This window comes from Orcinus orca, chromosome 8 (assembly GCF_937001465.1).
Source record: "Orcinus orca chromosome 8, mOrcOrc1.1, whole genome shotgun sequence".
Taxonomy (NCBI): Eukaryota; Metazoa; Chordata; class Mammalia; order Artiodactyla; family Delphinidae; genus Orcinus; species Orcinus orca.
The window spans coordinates 58,956,665-58,978,944 of NC_064566.1; positions in this window are offsets into that span (position 1 = coordinate 58,956,665).

A 22,280-nucleotide genomic window follows, 5' to 3' on the forward strand; every position below is an offset into this window, starting at 1 on the left:
ATCGCGGCCTCTCTTGTTGCGGAGCACAGGCTCCAGACACGCAGGCTCAGTAGCTGTGGCGCACGGGCTTAGTTGCTCCGCAGCACGTGGGATCTTCCCAGACCAGAGCTGGAACCCGTGTCCCCTACATTGGCAGACAGATTCTCAACCACTGCGCTACCAGGGAAGCCCGAGGTATTTACTTTTAAGCTCCGACAGATTCAGAGAGGGAAAGATGAGAGCCACACGTTGTAATGGTAAAAATGAAAGGGAGTTGAAAATGCATAATGCAGTCGTAGATCAGAAGAGAGCTCGGCAGAGTGGTAAAGACTACTCAAGCATTCCTACTGCCTTTTGTTTTCTTTTTTTTTTTTTTTTTTTTTTACTGGTAAATATTATATATTCAATATGAAACAGGAGGAAAGGGGGCAGGGCACAACCTTTAAAAGAATTACATAGCCCGAGGACACAACATAAACTGATTAGAACAAAATAGGTCCAAGATGGCGGACGAGTCTACTTCCACTAGACCTTGAGCCTCAGTATACACTCATTGTAACACATCAGCAAGCTAAGCGACACACCCACAGGTGCCACGACAGTTCCAAGGATGACCATAAAGGTCAAAAAGTGGGCGGTGGCTCAATTCCTAGAAATCCCCACCCCTTCCCCAAAATAGCTGGAATACTCCTCCCGCTCATCAGCGTATGAAATTACTCACCCCTATAAAACTAACAACCCCATACCCTGGTGCTGCCCTCGCCTTCTTTTTTTTTTTTTTTATTTTTTTTTATAGGTATACCTGGATTTAATTCTCACTTCTACCGCTTGGTAGCTGGATAGCCTTAGGCAAGTTTCATACCTCCCCGAAATTCACTTAATTCAGTCTGTAAAATGGCATAATAACTTATTATAGCATCCTTTTAGGAATTTTAAATCAGTTCTTGAAATAAAAGTACACAATATATAGACAAGTATGGATTCCTCAATAGATGTTTGACCTTTCATTTCTCCAGTATCCCACCCGCATCAAATAAAGAAAAATACTTTTTAAAATTTACGAATATTTCATTGTTGTAAAGTTAAAGCCATAAAAATAATCAAATGGCCTACTATCATACCGTTAGAAGAAAAAAAAAAAGGTGTTCATGAGAGTTCCATATTAGAATACAAGTTTTCCTTAGGCACCTGTTTATGTATGCTATTCTGCTCTTTACAATAAATAATTAAATTTAAAAGACTTAATTCCTCACTTTTAAGACCTTATTAGTTTACAAATTACATATTGACCTATGCTAAATTTTATACCGACCCATGCTAATGAATTCAGTACAGAAAACAAAAAACACTGCACTCAAGCAAACTACATATATATATATATATATATATAACTTATATGAGAATTGCTACTCCAGCTTTCTTTTGGTTTCCATTTGCATGAAATACCTTTTTCCATCCCCTTACTTTCAGTCTGTATGTGTCTCTAGGTCTGAAGTGGGTCTCTTGTAGACAGCAAATATATGGGTCTTGTTTTTGTATCCATTCAGCCAATCTGTGTCTTTTGGTGGGAGCATTTAGTCCATTTACATTTAAGGTAATTTTCGATATGTGTGTTCCCATTCCCATTTTCTTAATTGTTTGGGGTTTGTTATTGTAGGTCTTTTCCTTCTTTTGTGTTTCTTGCCTAGAGAAGTTCCTTTAGCAGTTGTTGTAGAGCTGGTTTGGTGGTGCTGAACTCTCTCAGCTTTTGCTTGTCTGTAAAGGTTTTAATTTCTCCATCAAATCTGAATGAGATCCTTGCTGGGTAGAGTAATCTTGGTTGCAGGTTTTTCTCCTTCAACACTTTCAATATGTCCTGCCACTCCCTTCTGGCTTGCAGAGTTTCTGCTGAAAGATCAGCTGTTAACCTTATGGGGATTCCCTTGTGTGTTATTTGTTGTTTTTCCCTTGCTGCTTTTAATATGTTTTCTTTGTATTTAATTTTTGACAGTTTGATTAATATGTGTCTTGGCGTATTTCTCCTTGGATTTATCCTGTATGGGACTCTCTGTGCTTCCTGGACTTGATTAACTATTTCCTTTCCCATATTAGGGAAGTTTTCAACTATAATCTCTTCAAATATTTTCTCAGTCCCTTTCTTTTTCTTCTTCTGGAACCCCTATAATTCGAATGTTGGTGCGTTTAATGTTGTCCCAGAGGTCTCTGAGACTGTCCTCAGTTCTTTTCATTCTTTTTTCTTTATTCTGCTCTGCAGTAGTTATTTCCACTATTTTATCTTCCAGGTCACTTATCCGTTCTTCTGCCTCAGTTATTCTGCTATTGATCCCATCTAGAGTACTTTTAATTTCATTTATTGTGTTGTTCATCATTGCCTGTTTCATCTTTAGTTCTTCTAGGTCCTTGTTAACTGATTCTTGCATTTTGTCCATTCTATTGTCCATTCTATCTCCAAGATTTCGGATCAACCTTACTATCATTATTCTGAATTCTTTTTCCGGTAGACTGCCTATTTCCTCTTCATTTGTTAGGTCTGGTGGGTTTTTATCTTGCTCCTTCATCTGCTGTGTGTTTTTCTGTCTTTTCATTTTGCTTATCTTACTGTGTTTGTGGTCTCCTTTTTTGCAGGCTGAAGGTTCGTAGTTCCTGTTGTTTTTTGTGTCTGTCCCCAGTGGCTAAGGTTGGTTCAGTGGGTTGTGTCGGCTTCCTGGTGGAGGGTACTAGTGCCTGTGTTCTGGTGGATGAGGCTGGATCTTGTCTTTCTGGTGGGCAGGTCCACGTCTGGTGGTGTGTTTTGGGGTGTCTGTAGACTTATTATGATTTTGGGCAGCCTCTCTGCTAATGGGTGGGGTTGTGTTCCTGTCTTGCTAGTTGTTTGGCATAGGATGTCCAGCACTGTAGCTTGCTGGTCGTTGAGTGAAGCTGGGTGCTGGCGTTGAGATGGAGATCTCTCGGAGATTTTTGCTGTTTGATATTATGTGCAGCTGGGAGGCCTCTTGTGGACCAGTGTCCTGAAGTTGGCTCTCCCACCTCAGAGGCACAGCACTGACTCCTGGCTGCAGCACCAAGAGCCTTTCATCCACAGGGCTCCTTAATTTGGGATGATTCCTTGTCTATTCAGGTATTCCACAGATGCAGGGTATATCAAGTTGATTGTGGAGCTTTAATCCGCTGCTTCTGAGGCTGCTGGGAGAGATTTCCCTTTCTCTTCTTTGTTCTCACAGCTCCCAGGGGCTCAGCTTTGGATTTGGCCCCGCCTGTGCGTGTAGGTCACCGGAGGGCGTCTGTTCTTTGCTCAGACAGGACGGGGTTAAAGGAGCCGCTGATTCGGAGGCTCTGGCTCACTCAGGCCGGGGGGTAGGGAGGGTCACGGAGTGTGGGGCGGGCCTGCAGCGGCAGAGGCCAGCGTGACGTTGCAGCCTGAGGCGCGCCGTGCGATCGCCCGGGCGAGTTGTCCCTGGATCCCGGGACCCTGGCAGTGGCGGGCTGCACAGGCTCCCCGGAAGGGCGTGTGGCTAGTGACCTGTGTTCGCACACAGGCCTCCTGGTGGCGGCAGCAGCGGCCTTAGCATCTCATGTCTGTCTCTGGGCTCCGCACTTTTAGCCGCGGCTCGCGCCCGTCCCTGGAGCTCTCTCAAGCAGCGTTCTTAATCCCCTCTCCTCGTGCACCAGGAAACAAAGAGGGACGTAAAAGTCTCTTGCCTCTTCGGCAGGTCCAGACTTTTCCCCCGGACTCTCTCCCGGCTAGCCGCGGTGCACTAACGCCCTGCAGGCTGTGGTCACGCCGCCAACCTCAGTCCTCTCCCGGCGCTCCGACAAAAGCCGGAGCCTCAGCTCCCAGTCCCGCCCGCCCCGGCGGGCGAGCAGAAACGCCTCTCGGCTGGTGAGTGCCGGTCGGCCCGATCCTCTGCGCTGGAATCTGTCCGCTTTGCCCTCCGCACCCCTATTGCTGTGCTCTCCTCCGCGGCTCCCAAGCTCCCCCACTCCGCCTCCCGAAGTCTCCACCCGCGAAGGGGCTTCCTAGTGTGTGGACACTTTTCCTCCTTCACAGCTCTCTCCCGCTGGTGCAGGACCCGTCCCTATCCTTTTGTCTCTGTTTAGTTTTTTCTTTTGCCCTAACCAGGTACGTGGGGGGTTCCTTGCCTTTTGGGAGGTCTGAGGTCTTCTGCCAGCGTTCAGTAGGTGCTCCGTAGGAGTTGTTCCACGCGTAGATGTATTTCTGGTGTATCTGTGGGGAGGAAGGTGATCTCCGCGTCTTACTCTTCCGCCATCTTCCCGGAAGTCCCTTTTGTTTTCTTTGATTCAAACACAATTTTCTGGCCCTCAAATTGCAGCTGACCAGGACACTGGGGAAAATGCCATACACAGGAGATCTCAACAGTCATCAATGTTTGACCATGGGGTCAACAACTGAGAACAGAATTGCATAACTTCAAATGAAAACAAAGCATGGCTACAGAACCAGAAGAGCCGGAGTGCTGGCAGTTTACTGGGACAAATGCTTAACTTGACATGTAGCTTGACCCTATGTGGAGTGCTGCATGCCCATTAACACACAATTCCAAAATCCAGTGATTATGGATATCATCCCGGACCTACCTAGCTTATTTCAGATCTGCTTCAGTATTTAATGTCTCTATTCTGTTTATATTACTTTGAGTTAATTCCTCAATCCTCTCCAATGACTCTGGATTTATCATTGGCTTTCCCTACCTTGAAGTATCTCACTTCATATACCTGCCATAGCAGAGTCTCTCTGGATCAAACTCCGCATATCTATAGCTGGTCAGCACCCTTGTTTGCCCTTCTAATATTCTATTCAGGGAGAAAGGGGAGATTCCCATATTAGGACATAAGCACACACACAAAAAGAAGCATACCCTGTTTTTTGAACTGACTCTGGGAAGGATTCTTCTCAAGGAGCACATCATGAGTCTAATCATTAAAGCTGAGGCACAGATCAGAAAATGACTCTTCTTCAGGCTAAACTAGTTCTCCAGAGTTATCTGTTTCGTGGACAGAGTGGAGAATTGGTCATAAAACTAAAAGTGGGGCTAAATCTGTTTTAGGAATCACCTGGCAGCAGCTGTGTAGAGTTGAACAATTTAGAAGGCTGTACACACACACATGTTCACCTGTATCTGTGTGTAGTTGCCTCACATTCTCCACAGGAGGACGTATAGTCTTAGGAAGACAGCACACACCTTCATCAAAGGTACTGGTTTAAGAAAACCTTTCTTTTCATATTTTTATTATCTATACTTTATACTAATGTTTAAATTTACAATAAAGGGACAACAATAATAAATAATTTCAAATAATCATTTTAAAACCCCCAATTCTAGAACTTAAACACATTTTTTTCCTTTCATAGTTGTTTTTCTATATTTTATTTAGTTAGAGAATGGTCTGTGTATAGATCTATGTATTGTTTTGCTTTTTTTGTGTGTGCATATATGTGAGAGAGAGTGTTTGTGAGTGTTAGTGTTCTGCTCTTTCATGAAGCATACTGGCATGGTTACTTTATATTTTTCTACATAATCTTCATATTATGTTCGTTTTCTGTATAACCATAACAAATTACTGTAAATTTCGGGCTTCACACAACATAAATTTATCATCTTACAGTTCTGTAGGTCAGAAGTCCAAGGCTGGGTTGATTCCTCAGCCCCAGGTCTTATAGGTCTAAATCAAGGTGATGGCAGGGCTTATTCCTTACTGGAGACTGGAAGGATCTGCTTCCAACTTCATTCAGATTGTTAGCTGAATTCAGCACCTTGTGGTTTTAAGACTGTCATATGCATGTCCTTACTGATTGCTACTGGGAGGGCATCCTTAGTTCCTAGAGTATTCTCTCTGGTCCTTGCCTGGAGCCCCATGTATCATAGAACCAGCAATGCCATGTCAAATCCTTCTCACATTTGGAATCTCTCTGATTTCCATTTCTGTCACCTATATTCTACTTCTGCTGCCATCTCTCACTTCAGCTAGAGAGTTTTCTCTGATATTGAAGGCTTAGGTGATTAGATTGGACCCACCTAGATAATGCCATCTCCCTTCTTAAGGCTTGTGACCTTACTTATATATGCAAAACCTGTTTTGTCATGTAGAGTAACATATTCACAGGTGTACATCTTTCTTTTGTTTCTTTGGTTGGGACAATTATTCATCCTATCACAGTAGTCATCATCTTTAGCAACTTCATAATTTTTTTTTAAATAGTTGTCTTTTTGTTTTTTATCTTTTGTTTTGGCCGTGCTGTAAGGTTTGCGGGATATTAATTCCCCCTAACCAGGGATCAAACCCATGCCCACTGCGGTGGAAGCGTGGAGTCCTAACCACTGGATCCCCAAGGAATTCCCAGAAACTTCATAATTTTGATATAACATAATATTAAAGAATATTTCTTAGGATATATATTTGTTCTCATTTTTGTGTTTTGCAATTATAAATGATATCTTCTTACCTAGAGCTTTTGAATTATTTCCTTAATCAAATACCAATTTCAGCTTATTGCTATATTGGGTTACAATAGGTTTATACCAGTTAATAAAGTTCAGCCCTAAAAGTTTACTGTTTTATAACTACCTCTCCAGTACTGAGTGTAAATATTTTTAGATGTATATTTCAATTCTAAAATTGCTAGAGTATTAACATTTATTTATTAAATATATAAATCTTATATTATGATTGCTGTGACCTCCTATGTGAAGTACCTTCAGTATTATTTCCTTAATTATCTTTTGGCATCTTGATGCTTTACATAAGCTACTTAAAATTATAGAAATTAGCCACTCATCTGTCATACAAATATTTTTCCATGTAAATTGTTACTCTATCTTAGCTTAATACTTTTCAATGTAGTTTTATCCTTTTAAACTATTCAAATTTATCATCTTTTCCTTTCATCTTGTACTTTTTGATTCAAATCTGGAAAAGTTATCAATTCTTCACAGATCCTATCCATTATTTTTCAGCTCTTCAAATCATCTCTTACTAATGTAGGTGTAATTTTTTGATCTACCTTCCAAGGATTGATTTGCATACTGGGCATTTTTCAACAGAGGGCAGCATCTTGCAGTTGTTCTGCTTTGTGGGTGCACATTTCAACCTCAGAACACCAAATGTTCTGAAATCTTGCTCAAGCACGAACAGTGAACAGCATATACAAGAGCATTTCTATGGAAACAAATGATGTATTTTCTTATCACAGAGCTCTGGAAGGTTCTTAAATCTTCTTTGAAATGCAACAAATGCTCTTTAAATCAATAACTGTGGTGAAAACAATAAAGAAGTAGTGCATGTTAGAAAAAAAATTGAGTCAGCTTTAGAAGGCAGCAATGACAGAAGGTTTTATCCAAAACTTTAATTCAATTGATTATGACTGAATGACTAAGCCAATAAGGCTTGACTCTGCTGCAGATAATGTAACCAATTTGTGCAAGAATTGCAACTAAAGCTTTATTCTCTATACGATTTAATTTTTTAAAATTTGCATTATGTTTTTAATTATCTTCATGATAAATTCAGATTGTTCATGGCTCACGAGGTCCTAGCCCCAGGCCTCAAGATTCAATCAAGTGTTCTCTATTCTAGTTTTCAGGCAGAGTCAGTGTTTCCCACCCTTGTGTCCTTATTCTGTTTTCTGTATGTGTGTTACTTTCTTGTTATACCCCAGGCTCTACCAGGACCTATCTTTACCTTATTATCTCTCCACACCAGAATTTGAGCACACTGGAGAGCACATAATAGGCACTCATTAAATAAGGAATGGAAAGATACTGAGATTTAAAATGTTCTGCTTATTAGCTTGGTAATCCTTTATTTCCCCCTAACATTTCTAATACTGCTTAATTTATATATATGTACATAATCCTGACTTTTGTCTCATTTCTATAAAGATTATATTAGTAAATAATGTGCCTTTTCCTTTGGGGGATTTTATGGAACTTAGATGTTTTTGTAAGATATTTTGAAATTGTTGATTACAATAGATTAATGGAACTAGGAACTACAATTCCATTAGATGCCTGGCATTTAAGGTACATCCACTCCTGATTTTTAAATGCATCACAATTTTAGCGCCACTAAGCTTGGAGGCCATGAAAGAGGTTAGGAACTTTATATTTTAGTAAGTCTGATTGTCTGGATTGATATGAAAAGAAAGATAATGTACCTTGCACTTTTGCAAGGTGGCAGAAGCAGAATTCATAATCTTTCTGAAATGGCCCATGGAGTGACAAGAGATCTGACATTTGTCCAGCGTCCATAAAGCAAAGATAAGGAAATTATAGAATCACTCTTGAAGCCCCTATACAGGGCGAACATTCCAACTCTGGTTCCTCAGGACTGAAATACTTCAAGAGTGAGCACAAAGTGCTTGAACTCAGCTAATTGAATATTTCTTGAAAGCTTCCCACAAGCCAAGGACTCTGCCAGGTACATGCAATACAATAATAGATGAGATAGTATATCTGTACAGGGGGCCCAGAGTCCTAGAATAAAGTTGTGCATCATAAAGTTCCTTCCTTTTAGATGATTAGAGATCTAAACAAGTTGTGTCTATAAATGCTCTTCCCTCAATTTCACTGTCAAATCTCTACAAATCTCATTTCCAGAATCATCTTCCTTACCTAAATTACCTCTGGTAGACTGCATACTTCAAATATTTCCTCTGGACTCCAGTGTGAACTTGCAGAATTATGGTGCTGTGAACCACCTAGAGGAGACTGCCTAGAGGGGAGACTCTGTCTCTTACTCATCATTTGTGCCTGGCACCAGGCCTGGCACTAAGTGTAGAGTTGTAAAATAAATACATGAGTGGATACATGATTGAATAAATGCATGAATGAATGAAGAGTAATTTGTTAACATATATTTGCTTTTTTATTATAAAATATTTTAAACTGTTGGAGAATAAAAATGTGTTCCCACTTCCCCAGACTAAAAAATGTAAATATTTTCCACATCATCTTTAAATGTTTTTTAAAAGAGAAGTAAATTATTACAGATGGAGCTTCCGTACTATCTTTCCCTGACCTCATATCTCCTTCTCCATCCTCAAAGGAAAAATCTTCTTGAAGCTGGTGTTTAATCTTCTCTTCCATGTTTTTATATTTCAACTTTGAATGTAGAGCCCCATAAACAACAATGTTATTTTTATTTTATTAAACATAAATGTTAATACTGTCTATGAATTTTATTGCAATTTAATTATTTTATCCTACCCTATGCTTTCAAAATGTATGTTAATGACTAAACACTATTCTAAGTGCTATGTAATATTTATGAATAAAACATAAGTTATTCACTCTACTACGAACGGACATTTTAGAAGAATTCGATCTGCTGCTGTGATTAAAAACTCTGAGTGGTCTTTTTGTGTGTCTCCTTGTGCACAAGTTCCAGAATGTCTTTAGGACCTGCACCCAGAACTGTAATCTCTGGTTCATTCAATACACACTTCCTCAACTTTCCTATATTTCTACATTGTTCAACAAAGTGTAAAAATTTGCATCCTCATAAGCAGGGTATGAGTTTTCCTTTTTACTTAAATTTTCATCAAACCTCAATTGTATTCCATTCATCCATGTTAATCCTCTAAGCAATTCTATACTTTTAAAATTACTTTAGATTCATACCACATTAATATCATGTTAGTGCATCTCTCACTTCTTAAAATGTCTCTCAAAATTATCTTTGCTATTCCTGCCCCTATACTCACCAATATTAATTTCAGGATCAACTTATCAAGTTCTATGGGAAATTCTATGGTGAATTGTATCTAGAATTGTACTGAATTTGTAGATTAATCTGGGGACAATTGGTATCTTTATGATATTGACTCATAATCCACTGATATGATTTATAGTATTTTGTAATTATGTCTACAAAGCCCTTGCAAATATTTGATACATTTATTCCTGGATATCTTCATGTTTTCTTACAATTGTAAATGTTATTTTTGGTGGCTTTTTTTTTTTTTTTTGTCTGCATTGCTATCAAGTTTTACTAGCTTCATAAAATTAGCAGGGTAGCAGTTCTGTTTTCTATTTTCTAAAATAAATCTTTAAACATCACAGAGATTTTCTTTTGGGAGCAGCAGACTCATTACTTATTCAATTCATTAAGAGATCCTTGGGTCAGCTTTTACATTCATTATACAGCAGTTATGATGTTCTTTATATTTTTATGGAAATTAAGAAATTCAACTGAGTTTAAAATGTTTTGTCTTATGATTTTAAATTCTCTTTTAAATATACTTATAGTTTTCTTTTATTTTGATATTATTGACTTTTTTTTCTTACTTACTCATAGCAGGGGTTGCATATTCAACAAAGAATGAGAGAAAGGAGGGACAGCAGAAGCAGTTCTTGTATTATATTTTAGTATGACTTCTTTGAAAAAGAACAGGTCCTGTCTTTAAGATATTCTGGCCAAGGAAAACTGAGCCAATCCCTTGCATGGAAATCCACAGGATACCTGCAGTGGCAAACGCACCTCTCCTCTACCACCTCAGCTAGCACAGCCTGGAGGTTGACAGCTCCCACACCCGGGGGGCTCTGTTCTGGAAGCCACTGCCCTCCCCAGAGGGCACTTGCCTCCTTCTTTCAAAGCTACCTGGACTTCCAGAAAATTGGCTTTTCACCTCATCCTTCTATGCAACTGAACTGTCCATCTTCCCCAGGGTTGGTCCTGAGAGCCCGGATGGGTGTTTCTGAAGTCATTTTCCATATGGTGTCAGCCCTTTAAAGGAGCCCATCCTGGGAATCTCTGCACTTTTTACCATAATTTAAAATAATCCTGGAGATTTACGGGCAAACTGATGCTTTCACAGACTCTTTTTGAGCCTCAGGGGCATCTCTGGGCTGATGGCTAGCCTGCCTGTTAACCTAACCCAACTCCAGCCTTTCCAAAGGGGGCCTCCAGGTCTGAAGACTCAGCCTCTAGGATAACTTGGGAAGCAGGAATATGTCTGTCTCTTGAAGACTCATCATCATATGGCAGGAGACTCAGCCCTACAGGGTGCTGGCACCAGTTGGGCCAATTGGACTCTTGCATCCAGGCTCTCTCTTCCCTCAGAGGGCAAAGAAACCCAGAGCATCTCCGGATTTTAACCTGGCTCCCATTTAGGTTAACGTTCCTCCTCATCCAGCCACTAGGCTTGTGGCTTAGGGACAAGGGTTCCCAAAGACCTGAACAGATTCGGTTCTCCCAAAATTCCTTCTGCAGTTCAACAAATCACTCCCAGCCCCTATTTCCATCACCATTTTTATTTATTTATTTTTTAGTTTTATCGAGATAATTGTATTTTCTTTCCTCTACTGATTGGAATAGATTTTAGTTATTTTTCAGTGGTTTTCCTTAAGTTTTGAAGATATAAATTGGTCTCTAAACTTTTCTAACAAAATTAAGAAACACATTGTCTCTATCACACTACCAAATATGTGAGCTGTTTACATGTTTAATTACACATTTAACAGACCCTCTTCTGTGTCGTTACTGTGATAGAAAGTCTCTTCTCATTCTTCCTGTTAAATATCCCTACTTTTAGGTATCCAGCAGTTGACTTTACTAGCATATTATCAACTTTTGTGCTTATCATTTTCCCCCACAACTTATTTCTGCATTTATTTTTCTTATCAATGTTACTTACTCTTTTTTTTTTTTAATTCTGGGTCTGCGGCGGTTGGGCCAGGGCCGGCGGCCAGGGGCTGAGGAGACCGGCGTGAGGGTTGCGGTTCCCGGCGGCGCGAAAAAGACCTGGCAGCGCGCCACTGGAGGCCGCACGGCGCACCAGCGTTTTCACGTAACCCCCTTGGATCTCGCGAGAGTGCAGGAGCTCGGGCCTCCTCCCAGCGCCCAGGCGCTCGCCTAGTTACTCTCTTTAGTGAGGGAGTTGGAGTGCTAAAGTCAGCTAGCTTTGGTAAATAGGAAAACGTTTTCATTTTCTCTCACCCCTATTTGGTAGGTTATAGAATTCTAAGTTGAGTTTATCTTCAGCATTTTGGATATTATTCTGTGCTTTTATCTTAGAGATTCACCTAGTTTGTTTATATGTTTACCTCCCTTTTCTATTATCCCTTCCATTGGATGACAAACTCCATCATCTTTCAGGAAGCCACAGAGAATAAAAAAGGTCTGAAGAAACAAATAAAGGTAAGGAAGGTGTTGACGGCGCTGCAGCTCGTCAGTTTATAGTGTCGAGAGAGAAACAGAGAGAGCAGTTTGTTTCCTACTTCGGCGTTTTCAGGCTGGTGTGGCAAAAGGACGAGTCAATTAGTGAGCTGAAGATTCTGCCCGTGAAGGGTTAGATCACCAGATTCTGATTCAGGAGGGACAAAAGTAAACTCAGAAAAGGAGTGATTTTTACAGATGTATGTATTTTACTTATGTAACCGAACTGAACTTGGGTCTGCTTGCCCCTGTGCAGTGAAGTCAGCCTACTGACACCAGGTTTGGTGAAGGAAAGTGCAGTGTTTGTTGCAGGGCACCAAGCAAAGAGCCCAGACAGCTAGTGCTTAAAAGGCCTGAATTCCCCGAAGACTTTCAGGGAAAGGTTTTCAAAGACAGGGTAAGGGATGGGGGTTGTGGGGTGCGTGATCAGCTCGTGGACATTCTTCTGATTGGTTGGTGGTGAGGTAATCAGTAGTCAGCGGCATCGACCTGGTTCCAACTGATGTGGGGTCTACATGCTTGTGGGCAGCATCCAGTTAACTTCTTCCACCTGGTGGGGGTTCTCAAAGGACATGGCTCAGAATATTATTTATAGCCCTTGAGGAGGAACTAAAGGTCCTTGACTTTGTTTAATGGCTAAACTATTATTATTTTGTCTTGCTTGACTGTTTTCCTTTCTTTCTGCATTTTCTCACTTCTCTGATTAAATTTACTCTTTGGAACTCAGGGAAGCCCTAGGCAGCTAAAGTTTCTCTTCAGACAAGAGGCAGGAGGAGGACACGGAGGGAGGGGGTGCTCTCCTAGGAAGGCCCCATAGGGTCCTGCTCAGTTACACTTAGAGAAGCTTCTGGTTGACTCCATATTAAGAAAATCCAGTGCTGAGGAATTTTGAATCCCTTCAATTATCTGGAAACTTTCATTTTCATCTTTAGCCCTGGCTCAGCACTTTTTTTCCCCGTGTAGACTGCTCACTGCAGGGATGGTCTGACCATTCTCTATGGGCTGTTTTGTTTCCCCATCCATTGGATCAAGTTGGAAACACAGACCTTTCTTTTTTTGCGGTGCGTGGGCCTCTCACTGTTGTGGCCTCTCCCATTGCGGAGCACAGGCTCAGCGGCCATGGCTCACGGGCCCAGCCGCTCCGCGGCATGTGGGATCCTCCCGGACCGGGGCACAAATCCGTGTCCCCTGCATTGAAAGGCGGACTCTCAACCACTGCGCCACCAGGGAAGCCCAACACAGACCTTTTGACTAATTTCCTCAAAGAATCTTGATGTCACTTATGCCAAGGTGAAATAGATGTGACTGGATTGAGGGAAGACAGAGGGTCACATTCACCACAGTAAAAATTTAAGTTTGATTATTAGATAATTATATTCCTATTTTTAAAAACAAACATATAAAACTCAAAAAAGAAAAGAAATTATTTCTTCCGCTCTGACTCCAATATATCCAGTATCTGAAGTCCTGGGATTTAGTCAGTCTTTCTCCCTCTCTGTCTCTCTGTTTCTATCTATCTCTCAGTTTATTCTCTTCTCTCTATTATTTTTTTAATTAATTTTTTAATTGCAGTATAGTTGATTTACAATGTTTTGTTAGTTATACATGTACAGCTAAGTGATTCAGTTATACGTATACATATATCCACTCTTTTTTAGACTCTATTCCCATATAGGGCATTACAGAGTATTTAATAGAGTTCCCTGTGCTATACAGTAGGTTCTTATTAGTTATCTATTTTATATGTAGTAGTGTGTATATGTCAATCCCAATCTCCCAATTTATCCCCCGCCTCCTTTCCCCTTGGTAACCATAAGTTTGTTTTCTGTGACTCAATTTCTGTTTTGTAAATAGGTTCATTTGTACCATTTTTTTAGATTACACATATAAGCGATATAATATTTGTCTTTCTCTGTTCTGACTTATTTCACTCCATATGACAAGCTCTAGGTCCATCCATGTCACTGCAAATGGCGTTATTTAGTTCTTTTTTATGGCCAAGTAATATTCCATTGTATATATGTACAACATCTGCTTTATCCATTTCTCTGATGGACATTTAGTTTGCTTCCATGTGCTAGCTATAGTGAATAGTGCTGCAGTGAACATTGGGGTGCATGTATCCTTTCAAATTATGCTTTTCTCCGGATATATGCCCAGGAGTGGGATTGCTGGGTCATATGGTAGCTCTGTTTTTGGTTTTCTAAGGAATCTCCATACTCTTCTCCATAGTGGCTGTACCAATTTACATTCCCACCAACAGTGCAGGAGGGTTCCCTTTTCTCCATACCCTCTCCAGAATTTATTGTTTGTAGATTTTTTGATGATGGTCTCCTCTCTGTTCTTACCCTATTCTCTAACCTTTGTGCCTTAGGAAGAAAGAGACAGTTTCACCTATATTCTTTTGCAATGGAATCTCCAGACCCTACTGCCAAATAATTAAAGCCCTCCCTCTAGTTTACCAAGGATGTGGCCAAAGCTTTGCAATTACCCATTGTGAGGTAGCCCTAAATGGTGTCCAACTGAGGCTGCTTTCTCCAGATTCTCTTTACTTGCTAGAGCTGGGAGCAACACATGTAGTTACACTGAAGTTGTTTTTAATTTGTCTACCAGAATTATATTTTCCTTTATAACATGATTAATAAAAATGTAATTGAGTCCCTTTATATCCATTTATAGATAAAACAAACAAACTAACACTAGCCAGGGAGACTGGAGTGCCATGAAATCAATATAGTTTACACTCAAAGTACTGATTGATGAGTAACTATGAGAAAGAAGAATAATATCTGACATAAAGCTCAAACCATAGATCAATTTGCACAAATACTGAATTACAATGGATTTATGTAAAGAAAACAGTGAGACATACTTTTGTCACATTCATTAACATAAAATAATTACATAGAATAAAAATGTACTCTCTTTTACACCACTGACCTTAGAGAAATTTAACTTCAGTGCGTCTGAAGACATGAGATATGAGAACACAGAGATAACAGTTGTCTTAGAAGTTCCTTTGGGCCAGATGAAGGAATTCAGATTCTATCCTTTAATGACTATGATTCTATAAATGACTAAACCTTTTCCAAATCTCACATTTTTCTGTAAAATGGGAACTAATATACAATTTCTAAGGCTATTAGGGAAATACAAGAAAATGGTATTTGTGAGGGTGTTTCTACAAATATAGAAAAAGTAATCAATTCTAGTTCTTAAATGCTATTCTGTCCTTCAAAAGAGTAGCTTATAAACGTAATTTACAAATATGAAAAAAAGTTAAAACAAAACTTGAAATATCATATTTAAATAAAATAGTTACAAAGATCGGGATTTATTTTCCCCTAAGACTATTTGTTTTTGTTTTCCCTCCCCAAAGTTTTTACTGTTTTCATACAACTGCTTTTGGCTCTAAACTAACACCTTTCAAATGATGTAAAGCAATGCGATGTGGAAATTCCTAGAAAGCAAAAGGAGTCAAGCACACAGGAACAATCTTTATTCCTTTGAGAGAAGCAGTTGCATAACTACAGATGGAAATTACAAGAAGTCTTATTTACAAAGCCATTTTTTCCTGTTCTTTCAATATTGGAAATGAAATCACTGTTAAGAGAGCTGTCAGACCTTATATATTTCAAATGATCCCATCACTCTCATTCTCTATCTTCTTGCCCAGATATAATGCATTTTCCATTGTTTCTAATTCCATTAATGAGGAAAAAGACATGCAAGTAAATGCCTGTTATAAAAATAATAATCTTATTAGGGTCACAAATGGGCTGAAGGTAAAATATGATTCAAAACAAACCATTTTCAGAAGATTTAAAGGACTTCATCTGTAAAGTGGATTACCAGAACAATAACAACTTCATTGTCTGATGAAAATTAACTGAAATTAAATGCACATATATATCATAAGGAACTAATTCAAGTTATATTGTATAATGTGCTTCTTATTTTAAGTTATTACTTTACAGTCTAGGTTTAGATGACTCCAGGCAGGCATGAAGTTTAGTTCTTCCCGAGATAATCAGATACTGGCCCCCATAATAATTCCCCAGAAAGGTTTTGGGAATAGCTCATATTATCTACACAGCTGGTGAGAGTGACAGAGATAGTAATACCTGCTGAGTAAGAGCTCAGATTCTAGAGCTGAATTGCCTGTGTTCAATCTGTGTGACTCTGGGCAAGTCATTTACATTTCCATGCCTCAGTTTCCTCATCTGTGTAATGGAGAATAACAATTTTCCCTTACTTATAGGATTTTCGTAAGGATTAAGTAAGTTACAGATATAAATAACTTAGAATAATGTCTGGCACAAATAAGCACTTAAAATCGTTAGCTATGGTTACTCCTAAGCCATAATGACCTTGTACCTTAAGATCTTCAGTTTATATTTTGCCCCTAGCTATTCCAGATCAGCAGGTTATTTCATAGACATACTGGCTATATGTCTCCCAGAACAGTTAAGAATGACTGTGAGGGCATAAGACCCTCACCCCTGCAACATGACCAGCCTGAGCTTCTGGGCCCTTGGGGAGGAATTGACATGAGTTTCCTCCACTCAACAGCTGGTTGCCATCTATAGTCCTCTTTTCACACAATTAAGTTGTAACTTTTACAGACAAAGGGGACCTGTATCATTTATATCTTTTTTTTAAAATTAGTTCTATCTTTCCATTAATCACAATCATCTCATACTTATTTCTTTCAGTTAGGCAAAAACCCAATACAAACTAACAACAAATGTAAACTGTAAAAGACACAACTGGGTCAGAGTTCAAATGATGTCACCTGGACTCTTGAAGTTTCTATTGGCTCTGCTTTGCTTTGGGTTGGCTTCACTCTCAGTTAGGCTCAGGCAAATGTGACCATGCACAACTCCAGGTTTATATCTTCACAGCTAGCAATAACAAAGATGCCCTTTCTCTCCTGCTCTCCAGGAGAGTCTGAGGCCTGAGCAGCTCTGCATGGGACAAATACTATCCCAGGAACAATCTAAAGGAAGTGCCTGGGAAATGTGTTCTCTGATTTTCAAAGCAGAGGTCACAGTGCCACCCCCATGGCAAAGGATGGGTGGCTCTGCTCTATCCAAACCACAGGGAAACAGAGGCTGTGTTGCCTGGTAATGGAGAAAGATATTGAACAGGGAAAAAGCAGCATATCTGTCACATTCCACCTTTCTCTTGCTAACTTCTTTCAATTGTACTATCCCATCAAACATGGCTTCTCTGAAGTTTGGCATAGCAATTAACTAATTTTTAAAAAATAATTTTTGTATGCCAAATTGAACATATAATAGTGTTAAGTAGAAGGTCAAACTTCTGGATTCATTAATCTTAACTCTGTAAAACATTTAGGACAATGTTTCCTAGCAGTCATAGTAAATATTTGTATTTTGCCCCTCATATGCCTTTAAGTACTATAATTCCTTCACACTTACTTTCAAAGTTTTTAAGTTTCCTAAGTTTTGTTTTGTTTTGTTTTTGCGGTACGCGGGCCTCTCACTGTTGTGGCCTCCCCCGTTGTGGAGCACAGGCTCCGGACGCGCAGGCTCAGCGGCCATGGCTCACGGGCCTAGCCGCTCCGCGGCATATGGGATCTTCCCGGACCGGCGCACGAACCCGTGTCTCCTGCATCGGCAGGCGGACTCTCCAACAACTGCGCCACCAGGGAAGCCCCTTTCCTAAGTTTTTAAAAGATTTTATTGGCTCATTACTAGTAGTTTATTCATGTATTCACTATTTATTGAGCATTTACTTTATGCTTATCACTGTGATCATTATTGGCTCTCTTATATGTATAAATGATATATCTATATATCTACATATATTCCTTAGTCCTTACAACATCCTAAATCATTATCATGCTCTCACATAGAATTAAATATAGATTGCCTTGTATTGTAGCTATTACTGTATGTATTTTATGCATACTTATTAGGAAATACATTTATTAAGAATTGTGTTGTCTTCATTAGATAAATTTTATTTTGAAATAGTTTTAAATTTACTGAAAAATGGCAGAGATACTAGTACATTACTTTTTTCATCTATATATCTACCACATTACTTGTCATAATGCCTTATGCTCAATAAATATTTCTAATATCAAGACCCACCAGTTCTGTTGGTCACTTTCATGAGGTAAAGAATTTAGAACTGTGTTTGGACAATTGTCCTGTTTAATTATATCCTTTTTATTATTGTGGTATTATTATTAACTGTAATACTAGGAAATACTCATCCATTTTGCCCTTAGAGAAAGGATAGAGGAAATAGAAAATAAACAGTCATCACCAAAACATTAGCTTTGGTCTGTTATGGGTGTCTGGATCAGAAACTGACAACAAGAAGGAGAATATTATTGGTTTTATCTAAATGAAAGATACTTATCAGAAACAAAAAATCATCTGGGAATTTGATATGATACAGTCATAAAGTTGGAATGGACCCTAGATATTATTCAGTCCAACTCCCATACTTTGCATATGAGGAAAAAGGTTCAGATGTGTTCAGTGACTTATAAAAAGGGCAATGCACCTATTAAGAAACAATGTTGGAAATAAACCATGGTCTCTGATTCTAAATCCAGAACTTTTTTGCCTATACCAGAATGAACAGTATATTACTAACCACTTAGGCAGTTCTTCTATACTAATTATTCTTTTGATAAGAATGTAGATTTCATCTCTTTTAATGTACCACTGAATGTTATGAGGCTCTGCCATTGTGAGTGGCAACATCATGGCCTTTTTTGCATCCAGGTTTTAGTGCTTGACATTGCTAGATTTGAATTCTGCCTCTGCCACTCCTTTTAGTGATGTGGTAATCATCAAATTAATCTAACAAAGTTTTAGTTTTCCAAGGTATATATAATAACAATCTAAATTTACTCTGAGTATCAAACTGGGTCTTGGCTTAAAGAACCTTCTTTAGAGCCTGGCATATAATAGGCAGTCAATTAGTACTGCTTCCTTGCTCCACCACTCCTGTGGAGAGGGATAATTTTTCTAGGAGACAAGATGGTTTAGAAAATAGCCTGGATGTGGGAGTATGACTAGGTACTAATCCAAGTCTTCCATTGTTTTATGTGCAACTAATGTCTCTGACATATGGGTTCTTCATCCGTTAAGCGGGGATAATATCTGTTTCATGTGATGTTATGAGGATTGAATGCCTAGCATACAGTAAGCACTCAGCAATTGTTCTGTAAGTTCTTCCATTTCCTATATTAGCTACCATTTGAAGCAAAATGAGATTTTGCTGATATTTTACATTTTTTAATGAGTTAAAAATTTGTTATAAAAATATTTTTAAATTATCAACCTTGTTTTATAATTCACTCCAGAGAATAAAGACAATGCAATAGAAAATGTCTATCTATAGCTCTTTATACACCTGTTTCCCAAAAAAAAACTACAATTAAAAAGTCCTAATAAGAATATTTGCCAGAAAAAAATGCTTTATAAGAAATCTAGGTAATGTCTCTTAGAATGTAACAACAATGACCTATGTTCCTATTTATATGTGATATAGGTAATATATTCAGTAGAAGGAGGAAGATAACAATAGCTAAACCTGCATTAGGTGGTTTATATAGTATCTTAAATTTTCAAAATAACTCTCTGTATTATTATATTAACTTCAGTGATGGGGAAGCAAGGTTTCTAGAAAGTTAAATTATAACATGCCCAGCCTGACATCTTAGTAAGGTATTGATTCTAGATCTGAATCCAGATATGGTTGCTATCGAAGACATTTCTCCTTTCAGAAATTTTATTGTTCTTTACTGCTACACTCTATTTTCCTGTGATGAAGATAAGATGTAATAAAAAATTAAGACAGAAAAGTCTAGGAAAATTGAGAATACAAAAAGAGCAATACTGCACCTGGCTCTTCCTTCCCTAATTACTGGCTTCCTATTCAAAAGACAATAACATGTACAAATACCTACACACCCATAGTTGATCATTTTGGTTGGCATCAGTAGAAATTAAAATAGACCATGAGCAACCTCTCCTTTCCTGGATACCAGTCTTTTAATTAATGACCCCACTCTTTCTACTACAACTAATTAGATTTTGTTAATTAGAAATTGAAACAAAAAGTGGTAAGTTAAGAATAATTTGCTTATGCTATGGTAGAATTTATAAACATCACATCAATGGTTACATTCTGCATAACTTTATAATGCATAATTCATCAGGTCACTGGCTACATTCAGCATAATTTTTTAGTGCAAAAACTAAAAATTGTGGATATTTTCTGCAGGCTGAAGTTTTGAATAAAGTATCAATTTCCCTTCACAGTTTATGAAAAGATCAGGCCCACTTTTACATCCTCTATGTCTGGGACACTGTTCTCTTCGAGCCTCTATGCACTTTCCTCCTGTGCAATTTGGAATCATGGCTCCATGGACAGCAGTGTGAGGGTTGAGGCTCAAGGCTGAGTTTGGGTGTAAGCTTCACCTCTTACTACACAAATTTCAGAAAAACATTCATATCCTAATCTTCAGATTTTCCCTTATTTGTAAAACGAGAATACTCTTTCAGCCCCATTTTGAGATTTGTTGGAAGGTCCAAATGAGAAAACATTTTTGGGAATAGTGCTTGTGTGCAAATTGTAAATGCCAAATGGAAAGACCCTGATATTCAGAGTGTGCAAGTGTGTGTGCACCAAACTTTACCGTTGCTACAAATCCTTACAACCTGCTCTTTCGCTTAAAATCTTTTTTTCTTGAAAGGCTTTGCTTTGCTTTCCTTTCAGTGGTGAATGTTCTCTCTGGAGTTCCTGCCGTGCTCTCTCTCCCTCCTTCCTCACTTCTCTTTTGCCTTCTTTATACATAACCTTCCACATAACTCTGTCTTTTCTAATCATAATCATAACAAGAACAACAACACTGAAGGTAAAGGCAATACCTAGTGTTTACTAAATACTTACCATGTGTCAGGCATTGTTCATAGCACTTTGTGTGCTTTATCCCAGTCAATATTCACAACATCCTCATAAAGAAAATATCACTACCATACTCATCATGGAGACTTCCCCCTCCATCCATCCCATCCACTGCTTGTGGATTTTTCTCAAAATAAATTTATCTCTCTCCCTCCCCTTTTTTTTCTTTCTCCTTTACTCTCTGCCTTTTCTCTCCATCCCATCTCTTGTTGCTCCAACAACAAATCTGCTACATCTAAGCATTACTTCTCATGCTGCTATAAAAGTGACACAGATTATAGTAGAGCTGCTGCTCTAAAATTCACTTCATTCCTAATTCCTAATAGCTAGAAACAGCTATTTTTCTTTAGAAGGATCATCATTAATGCAGGTGTGGAATCACTTCCTGCAAAACTCCTCTGTAGGATCAGTTCTTTTAGGGAAAAACAAAAACAGAAAAAATGACCAAGACACTGCTAAGTTGCTTGACTGATATCAATTCCTTGTGACATGTTAATGCTTTTTTCCAATGGTAAGAGCATGAGAGTTGAATCAGAAAGACCTGAATTCCAGAAATACACAATCATCACTCAGACCTCACCACCGCCACCATGAAACAATTGTCATGTACACATCATTTTATTGTTTAGTGTTTTCTCATGTAAGCTCATCATACTCTGACTTAGCCAGTTTGGAAATCCAGATGAATAGCTTTTCCCCCATATACTGCGGACTGGAAATGCTAAGGGAAAATATGATCCTACTTGTGATGTTGAGCTACTAGTGTTTGGCAAGAGGTAGAACAAAAAGGAAACTAATATTGGTTGTGTGTTTTGCTTTGCTCTAGGCAAAGTCCTATGTACTTCACATACAGCTCAATAGCAGAAAGCCCATTTTCAGTGAAGTTCGTTAGTCAGGGTTGGTGAGGTTTAGTAATTTGCCCATGGGTCAAGGGCACAGCCAGAATTAGAGCACAGGCCTGTTGGCTTTCAAGACCAACGTGTTCTCTGTTCAGTTAGCTGCTTCACTTCTTTCTGGGAAGGAAGGTTATGCTGTGTATGTTTAAAGTTGTATTCTTATCATTCACAAGTAATTCCTTGGTTTTCTTGGGCAAGTTTGGACGTAGTTCTGACTCTTGGAACATTAGTTGCCTGCCATTTAGGATATCAAAAGGATAATTTATTGAATTA